Source organism: Passer domesticus, chromosome 7 (assembly GCF_036417665.1).
Source record: "Passer domesticus isolate bPasDom1 chromosome 7, bPasDom1.hap1, whole genome shotgun sequence".
NCBI lineage: Eukaryota > Metazoa > Chordata > Aves > Passeriformes > Passeridae > Passer > Passer domesticus.
The window spans coordinates 37,149,415-37,174,351 of NC_087480.1; the positions used below are offsets into that span (position 1 = coordinate 37,149,415).

Genomic DNA, 24,937 nt, shown 5'->3' on the forward strand with positions numbered 1-24,937 from the left:
ATTAGACCAAAAGATCTTAATTAAAATTATTTACTACACATCACAGGCAGCATTAACTACTAGTATAGTTCTTTACTTATTGGAGCAGTGATATTAAAGATAGAAAAACTGTTATAAAGTAGGGATTGATGTCGTTCACCCATCCCAGTGACCAAATCTCTTTCCTCACCCTCAAGGAGTGGCCTTGAGGGGGTCCCCACTCCAGGGAGGCATCTCCACACACTCCCAGGAGGGGGTGTTAGAAGATCCTCCCATTAAAGAGTGGGGCTGGGCTTTTATTGGCACAAAGTGACTGATGCCAGATGTCCCCAGGCTGGGTTAGATCGGTTGTCAGCACTGTCACCTTTTGGTTCCTCTGTCAGGATCTCAGGAGATATTGTTCTTCTCCAGAATGTTGAATTTTGGGATGGATGAGTCAGGCTGCTCTCAGCATCCTTCAACCCCTAACTCAGCCTGACCCCCTTCCCACCCATCCTTGGTAGCCTTTGCAAACAGGGATTATTCAATCTGTTTCTATCCCCTCTTTGGCACAGCACCCTGCTAAAGCAGCTGTTAAATATGCAAATGTTTGACCGTTCAAATTTTCCTTTAATCTGCAGCAGGGAGCATTAACAGTGTCTTGTGCAGGGTGGTGGATGAAATGAGGCCATAATTCCAATTTTGAGGCAAAAATAGAGGTAAGGATTTCATACAAGGTGCAATATCAATGGCAGGGCAGGGAATGGCCTCACTGTTCTTACTACTCCCTTTCCTGAACTTCCCTGAAAGCATTTCTTTTCATGGCATGATAATGGAGTAGAATCCCTTCCCAAGGAGAAAGGGATTTTGGTTGCCAAGTGTTGGAAGCCAAGGCATAATTTAAAAGCTTTACCAACAGCTTTACCACAACATCTCCTGTAGTGAGTTTTTATATGTTTTAGGAAGATTTTGGAACACTTCCAGAATGGTGTTCACTCCCAGGGCAGTGGTGTTCACTCCCAGGGCAGTGGTGGATTCACCATCCCTGGAACTGTTTAAAAAATGTGCAGATGTGGCCCCTGGGGACTTGGTTTAGTGGTGACCATGGTGGTGATGCTGATTGAAACTTGGACTCGATGATCTTAAAGGTCATTTCCAACCTTAATCTTTCCATGATTCTGTAATCTATGACCTCAAAAGCTTTTCACCTAATCATCAATCAATTTGATTTAAATCCCAAACCACAGCTCTGACATTGTAATTGGTTAATTGGTTTAGACCATAGAAATAAAAATAATCCAAAGAGCAAATTTAATACATCTGTTGTCATACTTTGCATGCAGTATGCAGAGCCTGTGGAAGAGTGCAGTTATTCTGTAAAAGTCTTCTGAAATATAAGGTTGCAGTGCAGGAGAACACAAATCTTGGTGAAACCTTGATCTGCAGAGTGAAAAGCACTTCTCTGTGCCCAATGAAAATGTCAACAGGTGTGTAATCTGAAAAAATTAAAGTCCTTTCCACCTCTCTATTCCTGGTCTTTACAAGGTTTTTTACAAGGGTAATGTCTAGAATGTGTATCCTTGTGGTCTGCTGCTTGCAAATACACAATCATAATTCCTGACCAAAGGCAAAGGAAAGAATCCCTTTTCTGAAACGATGAATATTGTAGCAACTATAACAAGAAGAGGAATAAGTTATTCACCTAAGAATAAACAAAAAGCAGCCCAAAAGCCCAGATCAGTGTGAGCAATTTAATTTGAGAAGTAGTTTACTATTTGACAGGACAAATGTAAAAGCAACACAAATGTAAATGCTCACTTGTGCACAACTTCCATGTCCATCTCACATTCTCTTTCCCAGGCCTGGTGATGAATAATCAGACTCATGATTTTACTCAAGTCTAAAATACTTTACTTTGCAAAGTGCCATGCTGGAGTCTGCCTTTCTTGACCTTGCAGGAATGAGATTTTTCATTCCACTCATGAAGTGTAATGTCGCTGAAACCAAATTAATACATTCGTTTTAATTACATGATATTTTTATACATGATACAGTGCAGTTACTTTGTGGAAGAATTGTATTTTTTTTAATTAATCTCACAGAACTGGAATTCTATTAATATGACACCTACCTTTTCTATTTTTGATGAGATATTTTAATTTTTGAAATAACTCTGAGAGTCCAGGTTACGTTTCCAAGATTGCAATTCTATTATATTTATTCCTAGTAAAAGGATTCCTTCCTGGTCAAAAATTGCATCTGCAGTGTAACTATTGTGAAATTTCTACTTGCACATTGCAGAGCTGAGGGCAAAGTTTTCACGGCTTACACAATTTTGTATGGTGACAAAAAGAGGAAAAAGAAGAAAAGTGCTTTAAAACTTAGTAAATAAGAGATTATCTCCACCCTCTCTGTTCTCTACTTGTTCTTAAATTATGGGAACAGAATGTTCATTTGATCAGAAGTCTGAATGGAATTATTAGAATTAATGCAATATAAAAACCTAAAGATATAAAAGGCTAAAAAGGAAGAGAAGCAAGGAAGTAAAGGGCAGTGCCTGCCTTGGAACTGAATTGAAAATATTCACAAGAATTAAATATTTTGGGGTTTTGGTGACATAACTCTGCCAGTTGCCTCATCTGATAACAATTTTTGTCCAAGATCAAATGAACTTTTAACTAAATTGTTGTGCATTCATTGATTCCGTTTCTTGACACACACAAAAAAATAGGTTGATGCTAAATTTAAACCAAATCAAGCAATTATTAACTCAGTGGCGCTTCCTTTGATATTACAAAAGTTCGTTGGACAAAAACTTTTATCAGAAATGGCAGAATTATGTCACCAAACCCAGAGCTGGTCTATTTTGATAAAAAGCCCAAATGAAGCTCATGTGGCTCTAACTGGGCCAAACAAAAGTATCTGAAGTGGGAATCTGGAGCAGAGTTTGATCTTCTTTCTCTGGACCCGTACCTAGATGTCCCTGGAATTGTAGTGTTCTGTCCTAAAATCAGTTACACCCTGTGGCTTTCCCAAAAAGCATCAAGATTTAGTACATTTCACTTTGCAATGAACACAGAACAGATATAACTTAGATTTTCTATGGAAGAAAAGATAATGGAGAAAGGACCTTATTTTTTATAAAATGCCTCTTTTCTTTGCACAAATACCATCAAAGTGGAAGCTCTCACTGGACCCTTCATCCCTGTGTGCTCCTGTAGCATGCTGAGTGGTATCACATTTATTAGGAGTGTTGTTAGGAAGTCTTCCTCCAATGTGTCACATCTGTCACATCTGTCTTTCACTGCCTGGCTGGCTGTCATCTGCTCTTTTCAGTGTCAGCTCTTTCCACAGGCTGATTTTCACAGTGGAGTGAGCAATGTATAACCTGATCTTATTTTTTTTATTTTTAATAAAATAGATTTTAATTGATTTGGTATTTTTTATTTATCTCATTGATTTGAATGGTGTACCAGGCAACCACAGGGTTACATATAGAAATGTACCACCTAAACGGATGTGGTGTAATAATGTGTGAAGGGACCTGAATCAGCAGGTGAGAACACATTGCAGAATTCAGTGCAAGAAAAAAAGCTGTAGCAGGAAGGAGGAGGAGGAACAAGGAGTGCAGTAAGGGTTGCCTGAAGTTATTTTTACATTCTTTTCTAGCATTTTATTCTTGCAGACAAGGTAATATAATAAAGGTATTTAAACAATATTGTTGTCTTTCTTGAGAGCCCCTTGTTTACAGTTGTTCATTACTGCTGCTCTATTCTCCTGACATGTGATAAATCTTGTTTGGTGCCTGCTGCCCAACAATGCCATGTGGAGCTGTGGAGAGTTAGTCTGAGCTCAGTGGACATTTCCAGGTGGAAAATGACATTTCTCTTTAGTGGTTTGGTTACCAGCACTCATTTCAACTGGACCCCGAATCACAGAATCACAGGATATCCCGAGTGGGAAGGAACCCCCAAGGATCTTCCAGTCCAACCCCTGTCCCTGCTCAGACACCCCAACAATCCCACCCTGTGCATCCCTGGGAGCATTGTCCAAACTCTCCTGGAGCTCTGGCAGCCTTTGATGACTTGTGAGGGCTGATCTGGAACAGAGACTAGATGGAGTTAAAGAATAAAGCAGGGATTTATTAAAAGACCTCCATGGATCCACCTTGGGCAGAACAAGAGCCCAGCCAGGGCTGCACCCAAGATGAACCAAAATGTCACAAAAGTGCACAACTGGTCACAGAGTCTCACATTTTTATAAGTTTTGATCCATTTGCATATTGGAGTTAATTGTCCAATTACAGCTTTAGCCCATGCAGTCCCATACTTCTTTTTTTTCTTCTTCAGCCCCAGTTGTTTCTGCTTTTGGGCCTGAGATTTGGATCATTTGTCCTTGGTCCCCAGCTAGAGAAGGAATTGTTTTGTCTCCCTGCTTTGTGAAGAGAGCTCACCATCCCCTGATATGAAGCTCAGAAGCACACACTGAAGCAGCACAGAATCTGAAAAATATAAAAGCTAAACCTGAGCCATCACCCTGGGGCTGTGCCCATTCCCTGGGGAGCCTGGGCAGTGCCAGCACCCTCTGGAGAAGAACCTTTCCCTGATCTCAGCCTGACCCTGCTCTGGCCCAGCTCCAGCCATTCCCTGTGTCCTGTCCTGTCACAGAGGGCAGAGGTCAGAGCTGTCCCTCTGCTGCCCATCAGCCTCCACTGAGGCCTGACCTCAGTGTCCACTTCAGCTGAACAAACCAAGTGCCCTCAGCCTCTCCTCAGATGGACAAAACCTTTTTAATTCCATGCTGTTTCTACACTGCATCACTCTCAAGGTTTTAATTCACAGGTACTTGCTAAAAACGAGGGGGTGCCAAATTGCTTGCATCCTTCAGAATTATAGCAGAGAATTATTTGTACCTAAATAACTTTGAAAATCTGTCATCTGTGAATCCTGATGATAACATTTCCCTTTAAAGGTTTAGTGGAAAATGTCTCCTCTTAACAACCTGTGTGGCCCTGCTTGTCCTGTTGGTGCTCCCCTGTAGCAAACCATAAATCACTGCAGAATTACTGACAGCTTGCACCACCAACACTCTGTACCTTACTCTGGGACCTAATTATATCACCATCTGATGGCAACACCTCTGAAAGGGGTTTGTCAGCATTTTCAGCACACACTTTTCTGGGGTTTTTTTTTGTGGTTTGTTTTTTTTTTTTTTTTTTTTTTTCCCAAAGTGGATGAAAACTTAATATATCAGTAATTCCAAAATTGTATCTGCTCGAACAGACACAAAGGTTGTCAGTCAGGATTTGATTTCACTTGTCTGTGATATGTTCTAGTTCTCTTAGTTTATTTTTTCCAGCTGGGGCTGAGAATCACACAGCAGCTTGTGTGTGTTTTGAAAAGTTCCTATTAAAAAACTGCTCAGTATTTCTCACTTATTTCTAATTATAGGTGAGGTAAACGTTTGCTGAATAATGAAGTGTGAAATATATTCAGTGTACATACAAAAGTGCTTGAGGGTAGGAAAGAAAAAGTTATCAAAATAATTACCTGCTAGCTCTGCCTCTTGGGATCATCCTAAGTGAAATGGCACTGTGATTTTTGAGAGAAATTTGAGAGAGTTGTGAGAAATCCAGGAGTTTTTACAGCAATGTGCATTTATACAGCTCACATTCTTCAATGTTTGCACATCAAGCTGTTATTAATTTTGGATGTCTCCCCTGGTAATTTTTTTTTCTGTCATATTGAAGAATTTATATTAATATAATGCACACTGTATGTGGCTTTAGTTCTAGAAATTAGTATTTTAATTTTAACTGTGATTTAAAACTTCAACTATTTCTATGCTGGTTCATTTTTTTCCTAACTGAGGCAGTAACTACAGAATAGAGGATGGATTAAATCAGGTAGGACAGATTACTTTATTGCTAAAATATCAAACTAATCAACAAGACTCATGATTTGACAATGGAAAGAGTACTGATGGTGGTGAATAATAATTGCTACGTGGTGATAGTCCAGGGTAAGTGTCACTTATGGCATCAGGAGTAATAAAAGGAATCATATGTTGGACATTTTGCTGCCATTTCATTCTGCAGCACCAAAGTCAATGAAAAGCATTGATACAGTTAGCTGTTGGCTCAGGATGATCTCCATCTGGAGCACTCTGGCTAAAACTGTTTTGTACCTGGGACACACTCCAAACTCAATTTAGCCAGAAAGACTTCTCAGCACATTTGGAAGAGCTGCCTCTTGCACCTTCCTCGATGAATTTGCCTCGTGTGCAGCTTTGCACAGTTTTTCTTTCTGTATATTTTGGACTATCAACATATTTTCTTTCCTCAAAATTGTCACACCATAGTAATGAAAATATTTCTGATTTTTTTTTTTTGTATTGTACCAATTTCTTTGACAGCTCTGCTTCTGCTGCTCTTTGTCTCAGTAAAATCTTCCCAAGCTTAAACTGTAGTTGCCTTTCCTGGTCCTGTGCTCACCACACAAAAACTGGCAGAAATTAAAGGCTTGAGTGCCTGGTATTTTGAAAACCAGCATTGCAGCAGCTCAGTGCCTGTCCCTCGATGTCCAGGGCAACGTGCAGGATGCCAAAATTCCCCAGATTTCCTCCAAATTCTGTGTGAGCAGCTCATCTGCCCAGGGCCAGGCAGGAGCGGGCACTGTGGTGCTGGCAGCTCTCAGGTTCCTCCTTCCCTGGCCCCGTTTCCCTTGCTGTGCCCTCTGAGGAGGCTGGAAGATAATTTTCCAGAGGCACTGCAAGCAAACAATGGGCAGGAGAGCCACAATCAGTGCATTGATGGAGAGAGGCAGAAGGAGCTGGGGTTCTCTGCCTGCTGGGTAACACCCAGCCCAGCCCAGAGCTCAGACACCCCCCTCACATCCACAGTCTTCCTCAAAGAGAAAGCAGAGAAGCAGTTGATGGTAAACTTGTGTAAATACAAGTTATCATTCCTAAACTCTTCTCTAGAACTAACCTCCTCCCCACACCCACAAAGGAGAGTTAATAACACTTTTTTTCCTACCCCTTTCATCACTGAGATGCTGCTTCTGGGATGAGTGCTCAGCCTCTTTTTCCTGGTGATATTTCTAATCCACACAAAGGGACACCCAAGTTCAATTTCCCACTTCAGTCTCACCCCAAAGCCAATGAAATCCACCCACAAGGCCTGTAGGTGCCCTTTTCCCTCTCTCCAGCAGACAGCAGAGCTGATCAGCCATCACAATGAGGGGGTCAAGGACCAAAACTAAACCCAAGCCCCATAACATTTTAAAACGTTATGATAAAGGACACAGAGCTTGCCTGCACAGTTATGTGAGCAGCTCTTGTTGGTGCATGTGGAATCACTTCCTTCCTCAAACATTAACTGCACAAATGCAAAATATCACAGGTTCATAAAATCCTGCCATGCAATGGCTTGGTTTGGAAGGAACCTCAGAGATGAAGAGCTTTTAGTGTAAAACTGTGAGCCAGGATCTCCCTTGACTTTCATTTTGCACTCTGAAGAATTTCTATACTTCTCCTGTTTTTTTAAATGGCCCAGCTTTTTTCTCAGGGTAGTCTGGTAAGCAAAAAAGAAAAAATTTCTCCCATGTAATGGATTTTTTCCATGAAGATGTGGCACCAAAGATCCCAGTTCTGCTCCAAGTCATATAGCTGTAAATTGGCAGCACTCTGATTAATCAACATTTTGATTCTGACTTCATGCTGCAGCTTTCCAAAGCAAAATTCAGGAAGAGGACTCGCTCTTGAAAATAATATTTTGTTTGATATTTCATTTCACATGAGTAGTTGTGTCACTTTGTGATGTGTGGGCACAGTGGGATTTGGTCACAGGTTGGACTTGATGATCCCTGAGGTCTTTCCAACCTTTATGATTCTATGCTTCAATGATTTTAACTTATATTGGTTTTACAGCTATTATTTTCCCTTTCTTTTGCACATACATTCACACAGAGGCAAAGTATTAATTGGTCAATTCTGCTGTCTTAGGGAAATTGATTTTTGAAAGGCCAAATGAAATTAGCCAGGATTTTTTCATATGCTAATGTGAGGAAAGGTAAAACAGCTTTTCAAACAGAATGAAACCTTGACAAAGATTTCAACTACACAGATCTGGCCAGGCTTCCTACAGTTTTCCTCTGTGGCAGTAATCAGCCTCATGGGGAGGTCTGTAAAACTTTGGCAACACATTGAGAGCCCAGATGAATCCAAATCATGATAAATCACGAGGGATCTCATTGCAAGGCTTATTACAGCTGGTCCAAACCTGGCCCAGCAAGTGAAAAATCAAACTGTGCTTGTGCATCTCAGGGGGAAAAACATCCAACAAAACTCATAAAGAGTAACTGCACAGAGTAGCTTCCAGAATACCTTTTGGGCTTCATAAAGAACCTTTTACTTTTTTTTTTTTTCTCAGAAAATTTCCATCATGCAAAGGGGTGGAATTATATGACAAAAACAAGCAGTTAATGTTGGATTTTGTGCTACAGAAATCAGGTACAGGATGCCAAAGAGAAGTGTTCCTAAATTGAGTTTAGCTCATGGACAGAAGCAGGGTTGTAGATATTAGGAAGTTTAGTTCCTAAATCTTGCTGTTCTGTTTCAGAGCTGTGACTCAGCTTTACCACTTTGCTAAAGCAAGGGCCATAAACATGAGCTCTCATTTTGCTCCTCAGCTGCTCCTCCAGGACCCTTCCCCAGCCTCGTGTCCCTTCCTCAGACACCCTCTAGCACCTGGAGATTGCTCTGGAATTGTGGCATCCAAAATTGCACACAACATTCCAGAGCAGGACAAGCCACCCCTGGCATGGCCAGCAATGCTCTCTGCCTGGTGCCCCCCAGGGTGTGTGAGAAGTTCAGCAAAAAGCCAAATCAAATTTCATCATCTGTACTCTCTACATGCTGGAACCCTGGTTAATGAGAATTTTAGGTTTTCTCAACTGACAAGCACTGACCCCCAAGAGAACACTGCATTTGACCTGAGGCTGTAGAAAAGTCTTCCAAAATTAAATGGTAGAACTAAGATTATAAGTGTGTAGTTTAAATAAAAGTGTGTAATATCACATAGCAGGAAACTTAGTGTTTAAAGTTTTAGAATATAGTAATATATATAAAACAAAATAGAGATTTTAAGACAAAAGCTAATCCTTCTTCACCTTCTTCCTCATAAGTTTTGGTGATATGGTGTAATTAGATAAAAAGTCTGCACTGTGGGCCATGAGTAGTTAATTATTAAGTTAAAAATAAAAACAATTTAGGTGTCGTTACTTAATTAGACATCTTATCCTTAAAAAGCCATGTAAAGAGAGATAGGGCTCCATTTTTACTTTGTTAGAGTAAAATACTGTAAAACTCACAGTTTGTGAAACTGTAATATAAGTAAAAACTAATAAACATCTGAGTCCAAACAAAAAATGCCATCTCACACATTTAATCCCAACCCTAACTAAACCCCCCCCCCCAAAAAAAAAAACCAAAAAACCCCACAAACAAACCAAAAAACAAAAACCCAAAAACCCAAAGGCTCCAGATCTACCTATTTCAAAAACACCACCTTCACTGCTGCTTTGTGGATAGGGACAGCCCAATATCAGCCCTGTGGTGTTCACACAAAATCAATATTTAAGATGAGCCTGGACTTTCAGGGGAAGTAGAAGTATTATTCACCTTCCACTGCCCAACTTTTCCAGAGAAATCAGATTTTCCTTTAGGCACCTGGGTGGGGCCCAGCCTTGCAGCAGTGCTCAGCTCTCAGCAGCAGCCGCTGCAATCCCATTAGGCAAATGTTCAAAGAGCTCCATAACCCAAACATGAGCTCATTGGGACATGCAGGATGAGACCACAGCCCCTTGAAATCAGTGGGGATTTTGCCACTCACTGAAAAGGAATCAGTGCCACAGAGTGATTGCATCCCTTTACCTGATTGTGGATGCTGAGCTTGTTGAATAATTCTGGCTTTGATGCTTTTATCTGAAGATCCCTCAATAGTTTTATGAGTTATTTTCATTATCATTCTTCATACTAGGAAAAAAGATAAAAATCTGTAATAGTCCTTAAGTATATGAGCTGTAAAATCAACACAATTCTGTGCAATTGTGACACAGCTTCATAAAGTGGATTGAAAATCTGCTGTATAGGACAGAGAGGATTCCTACAAGAATCATCTCGAGGGAGGTGGTTCTCCCCCTCTCCTCTGCTCTTGTGAGGCCCCATCCTGAGAATTGTGTCCAGATCTGGGGGCCAAAACACAAGAATGATTTTGATCAGCTGGAAAAGGTCGTGTGAAAGCCACATTGGTGCTCCCAGGGCTGGAGCCCCTCTGCTCTGGAGCCAGGCTGGGAGAGCTGGGGGTGCTCACCTGGAGAAGAGAAGGCTTCAAGAAGACTCAAAGCCCTTTTCAATGCCTAAAGGGGCTCCAAGAGAGCTGGAGAGGGACTGGGATAAGGGATGGAGGGATGAGACAAGGGGACATGGCTTCCCAAGGCCAGAGGACAGGGTTAGATGGAATATTGGGAAGGAAACCTTCTCTGTGAGGGTGGGCAGGACATGGCACAGGATGCCCAGAAAGGCCCAGAGAAGCCCCTGGAAGTGTCCAAGGCCAGGTTGGATGGGGCTAGTGGAAGGTGTCCCTGCCCATGGCAAGGAGTGTCACTGGGTGGGTTTTAAGGTCCTTTCCAACCCAAACCTCTCTGTAATTCTGTAATTCCTCTACACATCCGATTTTCTTCTCTTGTGACACACCTTAAAGGAGTTCCCCTGAGCCCTGAACCTGATTAACAGATCAGCCTCCCCCACCCTTTGCCAATGTATTCAGTGAAGAAATAATCACTTAATGTGCCAGACAGCTCAGATCCTTATGGAAAGCTGTTCTGTACAGGGCATGGAGCAGGGATGGATCCCAGCCAGCAGCCATGGCTCATTCTGAGACTTCTTTTAGCCACTCCCAGCACAGGCTACTTCAGCCCCATTCCTACAACTCCATTTAAATCTTCCACTTGGGTATTTTAAATAAGGACCACATTTTGGGTAAACACAGCCCTGCTGCCCAATTCCAGCAGAAATCACCTGTCACAACTGGAAGGGCACACAAAGCCAGAGCAGCACGTCCCACAGCCCACGGAACCGCTTACAGCAGGACACAGCTCCAGCTTCCTCAGTAAATCACCGCATTTTCCTCTTCCTGCCAAGACTCATTTGTGAATGAAAAGCATTCCTGCAGTTCTTTAAGTGTACCAGAACTTTAGGGCCTGCGTTTCATTACTTTATTAAGCAGTGTGTCATTAATTACCCCGGGCAGGTTTCTCCCGGGTACGGGAGCTGCGGAAGGCGTGCGGAAGGCAATAAATTCAGAATAAGGCAATAAATTCAGAATCTGGGAATAATGAATGCAAATGAGAGCCTGGGTTATGGGGTTTTTTTGGAGTGTTGGAATGTACACAAGGCCACTACACTGCCTGGTGCTGAGAAGCACCGAGTTAACAATTTACATTCATTTGCATCTCACCACAAACCCTCTGTTAACAAGCAAGGTCAAAAGAGTTCCCTGGGGGATGAGGCCAGGACAAGAATTCTTCTCCCCTTGTTGATGGCAAACCATGGATGTCTCACACTACATCACCACTGAATGTAAAGTGAGTTTAGAGTACAGGCAGTGTAGTTAAGACGTTGTTTACAAGCCCCATAAATTACAAATATTGTGTAGCCTGTTGAAACCAGTATTTACATTTAAAATGCCCTCAAATATGTAAGGCAAAGGTGTCAGGAATTACACAGCAGTAAGAAATTACTTTCACCTGAAGGAACAGATGGTTGGGAAAATCCTGTCAGATGGAAATCATTATTCAAATATATAAGTGCAACTTCTCCTGGTAATTGTCTGTTTTGGGCCTGGTCTATCAGAATTTGACAAGTGCAGGTGTGAGTGACAGCTTTTATGTTTCCTTTATCTTATTTAAACTTTAACAGTAGCACAATCTCTGAATTATTTTGCACTCAGTGTGCTCCACCCTGGTTTATATTTTCTATATAACCTTTTAGTTTATTTCCAGGACAGAAAACAACTAGATAGAGAAACCCAGGTTCTTCCCGGAAATTTTGGGACATGAAGTTATTGAGCAATATCAAGGTCACTACCAGAAACTTTATACCAAAAGGAAGAGTAAGGTCTTCCAATTTGTCTTAGGGCAGAAATTTTTGAGGCTGAAGATTTTTGTTGTTAGTTTTTTTCTTCTTCTTTTCTTCTGAATTATTTGTATGTTCCCAGAGTTCATATTTTTAAGAGCAGGTCAGGTTACATGCTTCAATCACTTGACCAGTGCCATAGCAAACTGGAGGGCAGGTAGATCAAAATGTGTGCTATGCACCCTCTCGAGTAACTCATTTATGTGTCACTACACCAACACATTAATATAACTTTCAATTATGAGGTTTTATCTGGATTTTAGAAAAGGAAAATAAGAAAGAGGCAAGCTGAAATCAGGTAGGTTGGTTCCAATATGTTTCATGCTATATGGAGAGCTGAAACAATGAGAAGTTTTATGAAGTTTTATAAACAAGTTTTGACTTCTACAGAGCAAGGGATTCGGCTTTGATGTGATGAGCTGTGATAGTGCACCTTCTCCTGAGGGGCAGCACAGGGGCAGCTCCAATCTCTGCTCCCTGGGACAGGGACAGTCCCAGGGAATGGCTGGAGCTGTGCCAGGGGAGGTTTAGGTTGGATATCAGGGAAAGGTTCTTCCCCAGAGGGTGCTGGCACTGCCCAGGCTCCCCAGGGAATGGACACAGCCTCAAGGCTGCCAGAGCTCCAGGAGAGTTTGGACAATGCTCCCAGGGATGCACAGGGTGGGATTGTTGGGGTGTCTGGGCAGGGACAGGAGCTGGGGTTGTTGGGGTGTCTGGGCTGGATCCATGATCCCTATGGGTTCCTTTCCCACTCTGGCTATTCTGTGATTCTATGATTCATTATTCCACTAGTTAACAGAATCCTTTCAGATCTGACTACAGAATACCACTGACTGTAGTATTCTGTAGTCAGATCTGACTACTGACTACTACTATATGCAGCATCTCGTAGCAGCTGGCTATGAAGTGACTTTTAATCTCCACTGAACTTGATGAAAACAGTGGCAATGACCTAAAATCTTGTTAGGTTTGGTATGAGTATTACTGCTTGGGATGGTTCCTGTGCTTGACTCTAAAATAGGAGAGTGGTCCATGAGTGAGAAGTACCTGACCTGAGAACTGCCACCAATCTTCTGTTTTTAAGTTCCCTCCAGACTGGTGATTGACTGCTTTACTTCCTCATGTCTTATTAATATGATTTATTAATCTGGTAATTTAGGTCAAGCTGGCACTGTATGTTGCCGAAAGGAATAAAATAAAAAGAACATCATGATAAAATATTATCACCATGGCATCACTGCAAATCTGAGTGACAGCACGAGTGAAACCCACACTGATGAACTGTTGATATCCCACAGTGACACAGTCACTGCATCCTTAGGCCAAAGACTCTCAGCTCCGTGAGGTAAAGAGTGCTCTCAGTTTTAGAAATATTGAACTCTGCTGGGTGGCTGGAGTGCCTTGGCTGGCCTGGGATAAACACACAGCAGCAGTGACAGCTCCAGGTCATGGAACCAAGCTGGGGCAGAGAAAAAGATTGCTGAATTTCATGGAATCATGGAATCATTAGTGGTTTGGGATGGAAAGGAACTTGAGGACCATCTCATTCCAACACCCTGACAAAGGCAGGAACACCATCCACTAGACCAGGTTGCTCAATCCCTTTCAATTTTTTCCTTCCTCCTCAGCCAGTGTTGTTGAAAATAGGAAAAAAATCTTGAGGCCATAGGAATTATGCAGTTTCTCTCCTGATTTTTTTCATGGACCAGGTCTCATAGAGGTACATTTTTCCTTCTAGGCTAAAAACTAGAGGTTTCAATCTCCAAATTTCCATGATCTGCTCAGCTAACACAGTTTTCCAGAAATTCTGGAATTGGGATTTTTTTCTGCTGCTGATTTGGAGCAGAGAGTGTGGAGCAAGCACAGGTTCCAAGTGCTGCAAGGCAGCCACAGCCTTCTGATGGTTTGTGACTGCAGGGAGAGAAAATCCCAAAGCTTTGGAGCTGCCTTGTATTGGAGCATCCCACACCAGTGATTCTGGTGTGGGATTTGGTCTTTATTGTGAATACTTCTGGGCACTACTGCAGAGCCAGAAGGATTCACAGAACTAATACAAAGTCCAGTTTCCTCTTTGTTTAGACACAAGAATCATGTTTTGTTTCTGAATTAGCATATTCGAGTATTTAGTTCAGCAAGTCCTCTTTGGATTTCTTGAGGTGTGAGAGGATTCTGTATTACAAAAAAATTTAAAAAAAGAATATGAATTAAAATTATGCTCAAAAAAAGAGAGATTACTTCCACACTGTGGTTCTCCTTCATTCAAGCTATTCAATCCTTTCTTTATTGTATTTGAGCCATGTCCATGTGTACAAAATGAGACTGTGAACCACTGCTCCTGCTTTACTTGAGACTTACAAGAAATTATTGCTGGTAATGGGCTAAAATTGCTCCATTCCATGGTAGTACACGACTAGTTCACATTAGTTTGTCATCTAAGATAGGCTTAATAGAAGAAAAATATGGATTTAATCTTTTTTAAAAATAAAATCTATATTTCTTTCCTCTAACATAACAAAAAATCTACTAATTAGTCAATGGGATCATTAATAGTGACAGAGTGAGTTATTAAATTCTGATATGACTATGGCAATGATAAAGGTCTGATTGACAATAAATGTTAATTTTCCTAAAAAAAAGGAACTCCAAGACAAAAAGGAAAGGAAACATGGAATTTTTCTTTCTGTAGAAGACCAAATGAATCCAAAGACAGGTAGCCAATTGCTGCTGGAATTTTTATTATAGGTTAATGACATGTATAAATAGCATAGTGTCTTTCAAAGGCTGCACAGCAAAGTGAAAAAAACAAGGTGAAAAATGTTATTCTTAATTTGATATAAAGAAACATATTTTGTATTTTATTTATTTACATACTTGCATTTTTTCTGTGTTTGATTTGATTTATTACATATATTTATAACATTGTTGCTACTTAGTTAAATTCTTTCCTTATTTATTTCAAAAATTATCATATATTTTCATTTTTATTTTAGTGTTCTACTGTAGGAATTCAAAACACAAAATTAAAAACTGTTGCCCTGACAAATGCCAGTAAAACATTGGATCCTCTGCCAGAGAGTGGGGAGATACAATTAATTGCCTGATCAGATTGTAGGTTAATTTTTATAAAATCTCTGCCCTTTAGGTAATTACAGTTAAGTCATTTAAAATAAACCTGTATATTTTAATAGGAGCTCTAATAGTAAAATTAGTGGGCTCCCAGCAGTGACTCGAAAACTTAGGCACAAAAGAAGTAATATTAGTGCTATTAGAATGAACAGGCTGCCCAGGCAGTGGGGGAGTCACCAGCCCTGAAAATGTCCAAAAGTCTTGTGGATGTGGCACTTGAGGACATGGATTAGTGGGAATGTGGTGGTGGTTGGACCTGATGGCCTGGAAGGTCTTTTCCAGCCTTGGCAATTGTAAAATACCATTCAACACACTTGCAAAGACCATTGGCTTTGTTTCCCACCATTAAATCCTTCACAGCAAAAAAAGAAAGTTGGAATCAATAAATTAATTCCACAGGAGTCATTTGTGGACCTTACTCACTCTGCCCAACTTCCTGAGCCTCCCACTCTGCCAACAGAAGCAGCAGAGACTTCCTAGCAGAGATCTGAGAAATAATCCCTTTACAACTGCTGCTCCTGCTACCCAATTAAGGCTGCTACCAAAGTACAAGGACTGGTATAATTGCAATTAAATGTGTGAACAAAGCTAAGATCACAGAGTGGCTCCAGGAAACACCTCCTCAGGAGTTAAAGCCTAAAAGGCAGGATGATCTTTCTCCTGTAGCTGAGTCAGAGGGAACATCACACGTTCATGCCCAGAAGCCACAGAAAATGCCACCATGGACAGACACCAAGAGGCTTTTACCTAAAAATCAGGAGCGAGAAATCACAGCCTGACATTCCCTTTGAATGTATTGCTGGTATTCATTTATATTGTGCTGGATGCAAAAATGAGAGATGATATAAGCAAGGACAGGAGGAGTCCATGCTTCGGAGCCTCTGTGGAAGTCAGGTCATGCTTTGTTTGTGTAAGATTTTAGCAGGTAACTTTTTCAAGCCTTATTTCCTTCTCAGATTGGTTTCGGCACTTCTTCAGAAGTTCCCTGTGAAGGGGAGGATGGAGGGCAGGGGGGAGTGCTGGCAGCAGTGCCCTCCTCAGAGCATCACATCACCTCCAAATCTGTGAGCTGGGAATGAGCCTGAGAAATCCCTCTGCAGAGAGAGGTGTTCAAGTTACAATAAACAAGATGCAGAGTGCCAATTTATTCCTTTTGTTTCTGCATCACTCTTGGTGGAAACGTAAGCACTGATTTGGACTGAGGAGATGAAAAGTGCTGGGGGTGCTCAAAGTTTTCATGTTGCTGATTTCTTGTTCCTTCAGGTGCAGACTTCCATAATCAGTGTGTGTAACAATTCTTGTGTGTGTCACTGACAGAACCCACATCTAAATACAGATTTCAGTAAATAAATCTAGGAAATAAATTTTAAAAGTAGTAGATAACTAACTAACTAAATAAATACTCTGTTGATAGTCCCTTTGATCAGTTTCCCTCTTCTAAAATATGTTTTTCTGCTGTCAAAACAAATCATCTAAGAAAATAACCCCATTCGTTTCAGCAGAAATGCAGGCCTGTAATAGCATAAATGACATATCTCTGGATTGCCGCTTGCTTCAGAAAACATCTGCAATAAAGCAGGGCTAATCCTCAAGAATTTATTTGTAGAAAATCCATCAGGTATAATGCTGAAAACCCTCTATCAACATCAAACATAAAGCAAGGGCTGTCTGAAGCATGTGTAATCAAAGTCATGTCTTTTTTAATAAAAAATTGCTTTGTCTGAGAAGCCAGGAAGCAAAACCTCCAGCAGATTTCTGCTTCTGGATGGAGCCAAAATGTTTTTTTTAATTGAAACAGGTGAAGATTTTTGTTAAGCTTTTACATCCTTCAGAGTCTCCGTGGCTGTCACCAATGTTATCTTTTGATCTAAGGCTTTGCAGTCAGCATCTACAAGAATTTTTTCAAGCAGCACACTTATTTAAAGATTTGACTTTCTCTGATTTTGAAATTAAGCACTTTCACAGGAAAAGTAAGGAACAATGCTTGTCATTTCTTGTGTCTCTGTTTGCCACATGTTACCCCATGACCTGATCTGAAATACTTTAAGAAGGTTTGTGGTGGGAAAAGGTGTCTTCCATTATTAAGTTTGTGTGAATATTTCTGTAGTATTAGTCCAAATTATGTAATTGGAAAAAAAAAAAAAAAAAAAAACCAACAACCAAACAAACAAAAAACCAAACAAAAAAACAGCAGATTTTTTGTTCCGAAATGGAAGAATTGATTTTTTTTAATTGTCTGTGTCTATTTATGGGATGTTTATAAGTCAAAAAGGTTTCTGTAATTGTTTATGTAGATGACCAGCACATGATATTTCACTAACTCAATTAAACAATTATGTGCACTAGAGAGAGAAACTCTTATGAAACTATTTAGAACTGTAAGCAGTTTTAATTCCAGAATGTGGAGGTGACAGGAGGAAGTGGATTCATTTGCAAAGTGTTGGGATAAAGTCACAGGAGGTGGAATGTGTTATCAAATCAGCCATTTTATTGATCTTACAAAACAGAGCCTGCTGAAGGGTAACACATGGACAAGGTAACTAATACTAAATTTGTAGAAAAAAATCATTGTTCAAATATACCTACATTGCTAATGGAGAAAATTTCAGTGGAAATTTGCAACAGAATCCCAGAATCAAAGGTTGCAAAAGACCTCCCAGACCATCGACTCTACCCTGTGCCAATCCCCACCGTGTCCCCAGCCCAGAGCTCTCAGTGCCACATCCAGGTGTTCCTGGGACACCTCCAGGGATGGGGACTCCAACACCTCCCTGGGCAGCCCCTGCCAAGGCCTGAGCACCCTTTCCATGGAGAAATTCCTCCTGATGTCCAACCTGAGCCCCCCCTGGCCCAGCCTGAGGCCGTTCCCTCTCCTCCTGTCCCTGTTCCCTGGCAGCACAGCCCAAACCCCCCGGCTGTCCCCTCCTGTCAGGAGCTGTTCAGAGCCACAAGGTCCCCCTGAGCCTCCTTTTCTCCAGGCTGAGCCTCCTCAACTCCTTCATCTTAACCCTTAACTCAACCCTAAACTCAACCCTAAGGTCTCTCATCTTAAAGCTTAACAAATAAGGATTGCATAGGACACTTCACCTACATAAAACCTTATAACATTGTGAAGAAAAAGGGAATAATTTGGGTCTCAGTGTTCCCAGAAATAAGTTGAGTTTATGTATTTGTTTTTTTTTTTTGGTTGTTATTTGGTTTTCTGCTGTTTTGCTGAGCTTTTAAGTCTTTAAGCAGTGTTATCCCACTTGCATTTTTATCCTGCTAGGAACACCAAATGGTTTAGAAAACAGTCTTGCTGTTTTCAGGAAAGTATTTTTTTCAGTACCAGAATGCAGATTGCCTAGCTTGGATGTTCATATCCTGAAATGATTTAAGTGGCCCTCGAGATCTGTTAATAGCAGTGCATTTGATTAAATTGGCCAACAACAATTAATTGCTTCTAACATCCTAAAGTGCCCAAGATCCCAGAACAAAGGAAGTTCTGTGGTCAGTTCCCGCTCTTCTGTGCTGAAAGGACCTTTTTCTTTATGTGTCATTATGAATTTAATTAAATGAAATGTACTGAATATCAGGAAAGATTTTGTTCAGAATGAGAAGCTTGGATTGTCTGCAGCAGATGATCAGTTTCTTTATTTTCATATTTTTCGAAATAAAAGTAATTCTCTTGTTCATGCAGTTCAATAAGAGACTGGATATAAGGAACCCAGATATGCATTAAAAAAGCAGAGAGCCGCTATAAAATTTAAAATTACTTGATTGAGAAGGACTATTTTAATTTACTCGCTTTTTTCATTATATTTTAGGAAAATATAGTTTAGGGTTTTTTTCAATGTATTATAAAAACACATGAAAGACAGAGAGATGAAGAAAATTTTAGAAAGTCCAAATAAAAAATATTGGGTAGGGGGAAGTCCTACTCTCTTAGATAATTACAGGGACATTGAGAGTTGCCTGTTCAGAGTCCTGCAATTGGAATAACAGATTTGTGTGAGACCAGAGATTCAGAGCCTACAGGAAATTCTTGGGGAAATAAATTTCTCCATGCAACATAGATTTGCATGAATTTGTTTGCAACATTGGAGTTCACTATATATATATATATATATATATATATATACATACATATATATACTGGTGGATTCTTTTAATTTAAGACAACTTTCAACTGCTTTAGAAAGTCCCAGGAAATTTAGGTGGAAAAAAATCCCTAATTTTGAGTAAAGCACTGAGAAAATATAATCATTGCCCTATCAAGGGAGGGTTTTGTCCTGCTCTGCTCGAGCCAGGACTTGGATTTGATGATCCCTGTGGGTCCCTTACAGTTCAAGATATTCTGTGAGTCTACAATTCTCTGATTCTAATAATAAGCCTGTTTACTGGTGCTTGCTACAGTCCAACTCCAGTTTTTAGGGCTGTTCTCACTAGAGGCTGCTCACTCCAAGGGGTGTCAGCAGCTGCTGTAAGGTGAAAGTTGCAGGAGGTTCTGCTGCTGCCTGCTGTAGCTCCAAAGGACTAGCAAAGACTCCTAAATGGAAAACTGCTGCTATTTTACATAACCAGGCTTATCCCAGGAAGACAGTGTCAGTAGAAGCACAAGTCCATTTATTGATTAGCAGTGGAATCAAAGAGATCACAGGCACAGTGCTCTGAAAATCACCACTGAGTGCTAAATATATTCTGAACTTCAGTTGGGATGAAAGTCGGAAGCAAATCCTCACTGCCAGATATCTTGACAGGGTCAGGAATGTTCCATATGGAATTCTAGACACACAGAGTAATGAATGCACAATTTTTCCCCCCTGTACTGGTATCTAAGTTCTGTTTCATACTCCTGTTGTTTCCATAACTACGTGAAATGAAACACAAAACTGAACGGTTTGTGTGAGGGTATGTGGAAGGGGAGAGTATGCTCCTTTAAGGGCTTCTGGTCAAGGGCCTTTTTCAAGGCAAAAAAAAGGGAAATAAGTAAATCAGGAAACCATAAACACACACCTGACTGGCAAGTAAGGGAATTGGTGATGAGAGGCAGCTGATGAGGACACATGAAAGTGTTCATTCCAGCCAGGTTATCTGGTCAGGGACCTGGGAAATTCAGAAATTAAGGACAAAATGTAGAAGCCAGAAACAAAAGAGGCACGGAAAAAAGCCAAAGCCATAGATCTGACAAAACAAGAGAAAAGCTGCTCACTCACCCTTAGTGCTGGGCTATGTGGAAACAACAGGAAGATCAACATGGATATTGGGAAGAACTCCTTCCCTGTGAGGTGGGCAGGTCCTGGCACAGGGTGCCCAGGGAAGCTGTGGCTGCCCCTGGATCCCTGGAAGAGTCAAGCCTGACCAGCTGGCATGTGGGACTCTCTGGCATATGGGACTTGCTACACTGGCTTTCACAATATGCATTTAAACATTTGTATATATATTTTTGTGAAGGATAAAATTACATCTTTTTATCCAGACATCAAGCAGTCTCTAAATTTTAACTCTGTATTTATGCCTGTGGCAGTGCATATGACACAAATCTTTTATTTGTGATACTGAATACTGAAGACCTGCAGAGGAAAGGGTAGGAGAAAAATAAATACACTTATTCTACTTTTCTCAAGCCTGTTCTTTGATTAACTATGGCCTCATGAAATGTTGTCTTTCAAAAATATTCTAAAGGTATTAGATGTAGGGGAAAGCGTATAAAAGGAACAGGAATATTAATCCTGTTAACAGGATGTTAATCCCTCCATGTGCTGAGAAAACACAATTACCAGATTACAATAGAAATAATTACTGAAGGTTCCAGCATTACTAAGGCAGCATTTGATGATTTTTTTTCCTGTAACAAGCAAGAAGGATCCCAGTTGAAGCCCAAGTGTTATTCATCTTAAGGCAAGCCCTGTAAGAACATTATATGCAGGTACCCACTGAAGCAATAAGATTTCCAAATGTCCTTCAGACATCCTCAGTGGGGAAAAGTTGATTTCTCTACAAGAGTGTTAAATCTCAGAAGCATCAGTTCAGCACTTAAAGAATGGGAAGGCACCATTACTCACTACATCCAAAACATCTAAGTCTTTTAACATCATATATAGGTACAGTCATGGAGAGAATACAACTGTCATGTCATTTCCTGCTGCATTTGAAAATCTCCTTTCCCTCCATTCATTTCCCTGTTCATTTATTTAGTTTTTCAATAATAAGAAAGATAGAGGCAATAGCATTCCCTAGAATTTAACAATCTCATCCTCCAGCCCTACCCTGTGTGCAGTTGAAAACTGGAACATTGACATAAAATCTCTTTCTAAAAGAAGAAAGGCTCAGGTTTTTCTCTCCAATGTGCAACTGGTTGCACAGATAGTCCAGGAAATTGCTGTGCACTCAGTCCAGGTATCAGAGCCCACAGCCTGAACAATTTTGTGCAAGCTTAGACTCAGCTAAAACCCTGTTCAGAGGAGAGAATTTCTGATATTTCAAGGCCACTATTCCTGATTTTTCAGAGGGCCAATATTTGGATAACTTTTCAATTTCATATTGATTGGAAGTGAAAGGATGTCCTTAACACAAAGGATGAAAGTCACCCTCAATTTATAACCAAAGTAGATAAGGTCTTAAAAATTACAGCTCTTGTCATTATTTCATCATGGATAAAACACCCTGTTTATTGATTATAACTTATTTATTTCAGGACTATTTTCTTTCAGACATTTGGGGCAGAGGTCTGGAACAGTGATTCCTTATTTCCAATTGTTGCACCACAGTAGTCATGACAACTGGACAACTTACAGCAGTGCCTTCTATCCAATAGCTGTAAAATTACAGTAAATTAGCTTATTGGACTATTTAATAAACAGGCCATTTTCCTGCTCAAATGGGGAGAAAGCAATGCTATTGCAAAGAAATTCAAAGGAAAGTAAAGATAATGACCAGGACGTGGTTTCTCCCCTCTGGACACATCAGCAGAGTAAGCACCAGGGAAAAGTCAGAATGACACAACAAGAAATGGGCAAGAGAATACAAGAAAGAATGAATTTCAGATAGAAATCAGGGGGAGAACCACAGGCACTCATAAAGAATATCCTAAGGCTCTGGACTTTAAATTTTGTATGCATTAATTGATATAACATCACCACCATTAACATTAAATCTTATCTTGTCTTCCCAAGCAAAGTTGCAGCTAATATTGCTTTAGAGTTTGTTGAGTGTTTAAGAAACAGCAACAACTGGGAGAGTAGGTGAGTGTTACACTTCTGAATAGTTTATGCTCCCATTAATCCACCTGACTGTTGAACATAATAAATCCAGGTTCCCTTTCTTGCAGGAGATAAAGCAGCTCTCTCTCCTCTGCCAGAGGATGCCTGTTCTGTAAATTCACCAATGAACACTGAAGAGCTGCAAATTGTTATTCCTTATCTAAAATGAAGCTAATTTCACCCCCTGTTACTTCCCTGTTGCTGCAGCAACAGAGGGAATTATGAGTGTTCAATATACTGTCCTTGTCTAGAGCTTGATTCTAGAGGCTAACACATGGCTTATTTGTCTTTCCTCCCCCATAACTAGTAATTAATTTTATTTCAGATATTTTTCTCTGGGAAATCAGTCTTAAGAGGTCGTACCTCTAAATTTACTTTCTATTCTGATCTTTTCCATGTGTGTATTTCCAAAACCTATATCAGCCTTTAATTTATTTACAGTTTGTGCAAATAAATTGTCTACACTTGCACCACTGAATATTCTTCTTGTGAGTTATGCTTCCTGTACTCATTGCAATAATTTCTTTGAGACAATTACCTTTTAAATTCCAGCTACAAGGGAAACTAAGCCAACACAGACTGACAACCCAATGCTACAAAATATGCTCAGGAACATTTATTTGAAGAAAAGTAATTTCAATTATAATATATCTGACACTCTTCCTTGAGTTTTTAAATGCACTTGAGGATGGAAATATTAGGTTTTAAGGAGGTTTATGGAAAATTGTTGAAGATATTCATGCTAATATTTATTAAGAGGAACCTGGTCTGGTGGAGGGGAGCTTGGAAAAAGGTGATCTTCAAGGTCCCTTCAACCCATTCTAAGATTCTGAGATAATCCAAGCAGATAATTTAATTGCAGTGTCATTCAGCAATAACTCTGAGTGTCATAAGTAGAAAAGAGTCTTACAGTAGAGTTAGAGACATAACTTCCCTTTCCAGCAACATTTCACCAACACCACCATGGGATAGCTGAGGGATATTTTCCACACAACAAATATTCTCTATGAAAACAAACTGGTCTGGTTCTTGCAAAATAAATGAAGCCTTTGGAGGCCACTGGGGTTTGTGCCAGCTAAACAAAGCCTGTCAAAACTCAACTTAAAAATGCCACTTAAAAATGGTAGAGCAGAGTTGTGCTGTGGTGATGAAAAGCCTTCAGAACCTTGACTTCTTTGCTTTGGGCAGAATCCTGACACCAAGCTCAGCCATTCTCATCCCCCTCAGCTGTGCCAGACATTTCACTGGAATACATTCTCTATATTATTTAGCAGCAACTTGAAATAGGTTTAAAGCAGCCCAGACACTGCAGTTCACAGCTTTTTACCAAGGTAAAACTTTCTGTGATGGTTTAATAAAGGAAATCAAAACTGGTGTTCCCAAATGCCTGAATGACTTTTAGGAATAATGTATATTTGAAAAAAAAAATGGCACTTCTTTTGTGTTTTTAATGAACCTCAAGCAGCTGAATTGAGTAAATAAAAGTATTATGGAATTAGAATTACAAGATTTTTCACTCATTTGCATCTGTATTGTTTCCAGCTGCATGTTTGCAAGTCACATTTGGGGAACAATGCCAATACTACTGTAGCCTGAAGAACATTTTTGGCTCAAGCTCAGTGTGCAAAAATCCATGTAGTGTTTCTGTACACTAAATTGTCTCTTACAAAACCCAGTAATACAGCAACTGAAAAAAGGAAGAAATATTTGAAAACCCATCAGCGAGGCTCCTTACATGGGTATCTTATGGCACATCATCCCATAACCTTTTACATTGAAAATAAAATATTCAGACATAAAGACAGAACTGTTGGATGCCCATTGTTCACTGTTAATTTGCATAATGCACCATAATTGCACAAACACCTGTGCTAAATATCTTTGTGCTGGCAGTACCTGAGAGCATGTACAGTGTTCAATTCCACTCAAAACCTCTAATTCCCCACCATTCAAAATACTCTTCTTTTTTTTTTCACCTGTGCTTTTCAAGGCTCAGAATTTCTTCCTGCTTATATGCAAGAGTAAACAGAAGTTTTGTGATACCATTTACATATATCAGACATTGAATAGCTTAATCAGCACATCTATAAATAACTCAGCTACAAAAATGGCCAAAGGGAAAAAAATCTTGATTATTTTAATCCATTACTACTTTTGAGCTGTGTTTTGAGACTTTTGCTGCTGTGACTCTCATGAACGGCTTTATTTTCTACAACTGCTTGAATTCTAAGATGATTTTGTCAGAGCTGGGTGATGTTTCTCCAGTGCTGTCACTTCAGCAAACCCTCACCACCTTGCTGGGAGCTTCCCTGCAGCACAACCACACATCCTGTGCTGCCTGGGCTGCTCAGTGCTGCCTTTCCAACACCCACCTACAAGCTAACCCTGGGGGTAAAACTCATCCTGCATGTTTTTGG

General features: G+C 40.3%; 1 long non-coding RNA gene across 2 annotated transcripts in view; it reads right to left on the minus strand.

Annotated features, from left to right (window-relative positions):
• Positions 1–24,937, minus strand: part of LOC135304123 (uncharacterized) — a 56,643-nt gene that overhangs the window by 3,015 nt on the left and 28,691 nt on the right. The gene's annotated exons all lie outside the window — the stretch shown is intronic.